The sequence below is a fragment of the Thamnophis elegans genome, chromosome 11 (assembly GCF_009769535.1).
Source record: "Thamnophis elegans isolate rThaEle1 chromosome 11, rThaEle1.pri, whole genome shotgun sequence".
Taxonomy (NCBI): Eukaryota; Metazoa; Chordata; class Lepidosauria; order Squamata; family Colubridae; genus Thamnophis; species Thamnophis elegans.
The window spans coordinates 17,727,765-17,733,406 of record NC_045551.1 but is presented as its reverse complement, the minus strand read 5'-3'; the positions used below and the strand labels follow the sequence as shown (position 1 = coordinate 17,733,406).

The window sequence follows — 5,642 nt, the reverse complement described above, 5'->3', positions numbered from 1 at the left end:
GAGAGGAGCCCTTACACCATATGATACAAGATATTACAAATTCTGTGTACCTAATTCACTGATTCATTCAAAAATCAGGTCTGGAACTGCCTGATATTGGAGTGAAGATGGGGCTGGGGAATGTTCTGGATTAGCAAGGCTGACAGTGAAAAAGTGAAAAAATAGGATTGAGTCTTAACAGAGGAAATTGAATTAGTTCAAGAATGTATTTTCTTGGATCAAAAATTGTTCATTATGGCAATTCTATTCCTGAAATCAAACGCAGGATAACATTAGGCCACCCTGCAATTGTTAACATGAATAAGATCTGGAAATGCAGAGATATTGATATAAATACAAAAAGCTGGCTAGTTAGAGCAATAATGTTCCCTATAATGATGCATGCATGTGAGAGTTGGACACTAAGAATGGCTGCTCAAAGAATAGATACCTTGAAACTGTCATGCAGCCATAAATTATTGTGTGTACAACAGTGGTGGGTTTCAAAAAATTTTAGAACCTATTCTGTAGGTGTGGCCTGTTTTGTGGGAGTGGCTTGGTGGTCATGTGGCCAGTGGGAGTGGCCAAGTCGATGTCACTGAATTCTTTGCCCCAATGAATGACCTAAAAAAGAAGATATAAAAAAGGAAATTTATTATTTTGTGCACTTATTATTTAAATAAGATTAAAATAAGCATACAAAACAATAAAATAGCTACTTACAGAAGGAAGATGACTGTCCTTGCCGGTCTTCAACATCACTGACCAACTTGCTCCAATGAATGGCCTGCACAAAGAAGAGATACAGAAATGAACTCTTCAATTGCATGCACTACATTAATGATGAAACCAGCAGAGAAAACAATAAAACAGCTACTTACAGAGGAAAGATGACTGCCTTGCTAGTCTTCTACACTACCACCTCACCACTTTGCTCCAATAACCTGCACAAAGAAGAGACACAGAAAGGAAGACTTTAATTGCATGCACTTACACCTTACCTAAGAATAACACAATGAAAGAGATAGGGAGTTCTCAAAAATGAACCTCATATGTTCAGAGCAAAGAACCTGCCTAATTGTTCCAAACGTTAATAATCTGATGACAATAAGCATTTTTAAGAGATGGGACCCAATCCCTGCAGTGAAAAAGTGGCTCAGACCACAGCATCACATGGTTGATGATCCACGAATAAAGACCAAGAAAAGTGCAAAAGACCTGGGACCAAGATTAAAACAGGAAAACAAAAGCAGAGCAATCAGAAACCATCAAAACCCATCAAGTTGCAGTAGCTCACAAAGCAGCACACAACTCAACATATGAAAACAGCCATGGAGCCACATAAAAGGTTATTGCTGCAAGAAGCAACCATCTCACAATTACCTCAACAATCAGGTATCACACAGAAACACACAAAATCTTGCAAAGCTGCCTTGCACCAACCTGGCCTGCCCATAGAAAAGCAGCCACTTTGAGGCACACAAAATCTCATAAACCATGCACCAACCTGCACACTTAAAAGCAACATATTGCATCACAAATAAAACATTTACAAAAATTAATAACATTTCTTGTAATAAACATTTTCTGAAAACAATAAATAAAAAACCATTCTCTAGGAAGGAGGAGCCAACATCGCAACAATACAATGTGCAGTCTCAACAGTCCAAGACTGCCATTGACATTTTTGCCACTGGATGGTCCAGCAGGACCTAAACCATCCCAGAGAGACAGTAATCAGGAAGACAAAGCCTTGCTGGTCTCAGGGACACCGCAAAGTCCCTGATTGACCCAAGGGAAGTGCTTCAAGCTGGGGGCAAACAAGCAGCCCCCAGGCTGATGAAGTTGGAGACGGCTCCAGAAGGAAGGAAGTGAAAGTGAGTCCCTCGGGTGAGGTTTTTTTTACTTTGAGAAAGATTGCCCAAAGAAACTTTTTTTAAAAGGTAAATTAGTCCTTTAAGCAAAAGAATAAAGCGGTGAATTTAATTCTTACTGAACTGCCTTGGAAAGTGTTTGTTCTTTCTTATAACGATACTTTATGGATTGAAGTGATTGCAACGTTTCCTGTTTCTCTGCTTGAAGTGAACAGATTGATTTTTTTCTGCTATTTTTTTACTACCTTATTTTTTGGCTTAAATTAAAACTGTCTTTTCTATTTTAACAAATTCTCCCTTCTATTTGTTATTAAATTGCACCAAAGACAATTAAAGATTTTTGTTTTCCATAAAATTGAGAGAGAAAAAATGAAAAAGTGGAATTTGCCATTCGGAAGCCAGAGTCTGAAATTCCTTCTTTGAAACAATGTATCCTTTGTTCATTCCTATTTGATCTTATTGACTTTGTAACTGAAGGGTTTGCAACTTGCTTACAAAATTTGATAAAGAGTCAAGGACACGAATTGCTTTTTGCAGGTGCTCTTGGAAAATATTTTTGCTAGAGAAGGAAAAGGTAGAAGAAAAGATAGAACCCTTCTCCTTTGAAGTGTACAAAAGAACTTATGCTTAAGTTAAGCTATACACACACACACACACACACACACACACACACACGAAGCTTGGAAGGCTCCTCTTTTCTTTTTTTCTACTTCATTTTTGGGGGAAAATGGATCAATATCCAGATGAGGAAACCTTAAAATTTCGAAACATCCTGGTTGGAATTCAAAATATTTTAGAAGGATTTGGAATTTTTGAGAAGTTTGGATAGACTATTGTTTATCACAGCAAGAGATGATGGGGTTGGAGCCCCAAAAATTAAAGAAGAGAATGAAATATAGAAGATAAAGACAAGACAATAGGTGAACTTATTAATGGAGCAAATATGAGTGAAAGCAGAAAGAAAGGAAGATGGAAAAGTTAATTTGACAATTTGGAGTTTTATCCCAGATTTCAAGATACAGGAGAAAAAAAAAGGATGATAATGATGGAGCTAAGAAGAGAAACCTATTCAGAAATAAGTTTGACAATCAAAGACAAGCTAATATTAATAACGATTCAAGGGCAACGAGTCTATTTGAGAGATCTTTAAGCAATAAAGTGCAGAGAGAAATTTATAAAAACTTTATAAAGAAGCTGAAAAGAGAATTGACACAACAATTGACAAGAGAGATAAGACCACTGGAAAGATACAGGTTGATTATGACAGTTGATGATAAAATGTTAGCTAATTTTTCTGTAGTAATAAGTAGGGATTTTAATAGTTTGCAGATTGTTTTAGATTATCATTGAATGTTTATTCATTAACATATAATTAACTACAACAATAAGAATGAAATGATAACCTTAATTAGTATAAGTAACCTGGTTATAAATTGTAAATTGGGACTTGGCGAAAAGACCTATAAATTTTATTAATAAAATTTTGTTTAGATCTTGTTATAAAGGTATAATTACTTTGGATCCGAAGAGTGGAGAAGTGATATAAATACTACATAATTTTTTCGTTAATCACAATAATAATAGGGAAATGTTAATGGATATTTTGGGGGATTAATAAGTAGGAATGTTAGCATTTTGTAGATTGTTTTAGATTTTTATTAAATGTTCATTTGTTAACATATAATTAACTATAATAATAATAATGAAATGATAATCTTAATTAGTAAAAATAACTTGGATAGAAATTGTAATTTGGGACTTGGGGAAAAGTCCTATAAATTTTATTAATAATTTTTTGTTTAGAGCTTGCTATAAATGTATAATTCCTTTTGGGCCTGATGAGAGGAGAGGTGATATAAATAGTAAATAATCTTTAGTCAACTACAATAATAACAAGGAAATGTTAATGGATAATGTTTAATGATATATATGTGTGCGTGTTGTACTAGTAAAAGCAAATTGGGTATAAGCTTTAAACTGTGAGTTGGAGGGGAGGGGGACAAATGCTTAGATATTTTACTAACTGAATTTGTTTCAGAATATGTCATAAAGGTGTAATGTTTTTGGAGGTTTATTGAAACTGCGAATGAATGCCAGTAGGTGGCTGTGTCTTTAAATACAATTGATTTTAGATAAAAACATGTTTAAATAATTGTAATTAAATGAGAATTGTGGTACAGTGATAGTAAAATACATAAATTTTTTTGTTTGATTTAAAATGTATAATTCAATCTGAATGAAGTATATGTAAGGATTGTGGAAGAAACACATGAAATGTATTTGTAACCAATCGACACCCTTTCTACAAGATATAGTGAAAAATTATTCTTTTTTTGTGTTTTTGTTTAATTAAAACAATAAAACTTTTTTTAAAAAAACCATTCTCTAAAAAATTTTTAAAAACATATTCTATAAGCAATAAATAAATAAAAAATTCCCCAAAAACCATTTTGAAAAAACCATATTCTACAAACAATAAATAAAAACCCATTCTCTAAAAACAATTTTTAAAAAACCATATTCTATAAACAATAAAAAAGGATTCTTTAAAAACCATTTTAAAAAACCCATATTCTATTAAGAATAAATAAAAACCATTCTCTAAAAACATTTTTAAAGACCCATATTCTGTAGACAATAAATAAAAACCATTCTCTAAAAAAAATTAAAAAACACATTCTATAAACAATAAATAAAACATTAAAAGCATAAGGAAAAAACCCAGTCACTTACCAGCAGGCAGAATCAGCAGCTCTTTTATGCAATGGATACAGGCAGCAGGCAGGTGACCAGGCAGCAGGTAAGCTGGACTGAAAGGGACACAGGGGCAACCCAGTCAGCTAGGCCCGCCTGGGATGGAGCCAAGGCAGCTTAGCCAGCCAGGCAAGGCTGGGGACTGGGGGGGGGGGGCAGAAATAAAGGCTTCAGCCAAGGGCCGTGCGGTCCTAAGATCTAGGCGAGCCCCGGGATCCGCTGCAACAAAGGCCGCACTGCTCCCCAGACCTGCCTAGAGCGCAGAGCCGCAGACTGCTCTACCTAACTTCCCACCAAGGCCACCCCCCACACTTAGTCACGGCCACGTGGCCCTGTGCTCTAAGCGAGCCCGGGGTTCTCGCAAAGGCCGCACTGATCCCTGGACTTTCCTAGAGCGCAGAGCTGTAGGCTGCTCCACCTAGCTGACCGTCAAGGCCACCCCTGTGCTTAGTCATGGCCACGCGGCCCTGCACTCTAAGTGAGCCCGGGGCCCGGGGATCTTGTACAGGCCACAGCGGATCCCCAGACTTGCCTACAGTGCAGAGCCACGGGTTGCTCCAGTTAGCTTCCCGCTACCGCCGCTCCCCCCCCCTCACACACACTAAGTTGCAGCTTACTTACTTGCCGCAATAACAGCAGGGAAGGCAAGCAATGCAAGGATCAGATCAGCTAGCGATCGACTACACGAGAGCCAAACAGAAAAAGAGGTAAGTGGACTATCTGCACCGTATATATAAGGGTCTAAGAGGCAGGGCAATTGGCGAGCCAGTGAGTTAGTGAGCAGCGTGTGGGTAGGCAGGCGGGACAACCATGGTGCAGGCCGAGCAAGTGAGCAGCAGGCAGGCAGGAGGAGCGAACGGAGGGGGCAGGCCAGTGAGAGGACTACCATAATTTAATTCTGACTTATACATCAAAAACTATCAGAACAATCAATTATGAGGAGTTTAAATGCCTGTATTTATCTAATTTTCCAATCTTCCTGCCATATAGAATTCAGAAATCTAAGCCTTAAGGACAGGGCAATATGTTAGCACA

General features: G+C 37.2%; 1 long non-coding RNA gene across 1 annotated transcript; it reads right to left on the bottom strand.

Annotated features, from left to right (window-relative positions):
* Positions 1–737: 737 nt before the first annotated feature.
* LOC116514557 lies at positions 738–5,292 on the bottom strand. The gene is made up of 4 exons (XR_004256141.1): positions 5,229–5,292; positions 4,587–4,663; positions 861–923; positions 738–766 (listed from the first exon to the last, which is right to left on the bottom strand). It is a non-coding gene; the product is annotated as an uncharacterized LOC116514557 (long non-coding RNA).
* Positions 5,293–5,642: the final 350 nt, after the last annotated feature.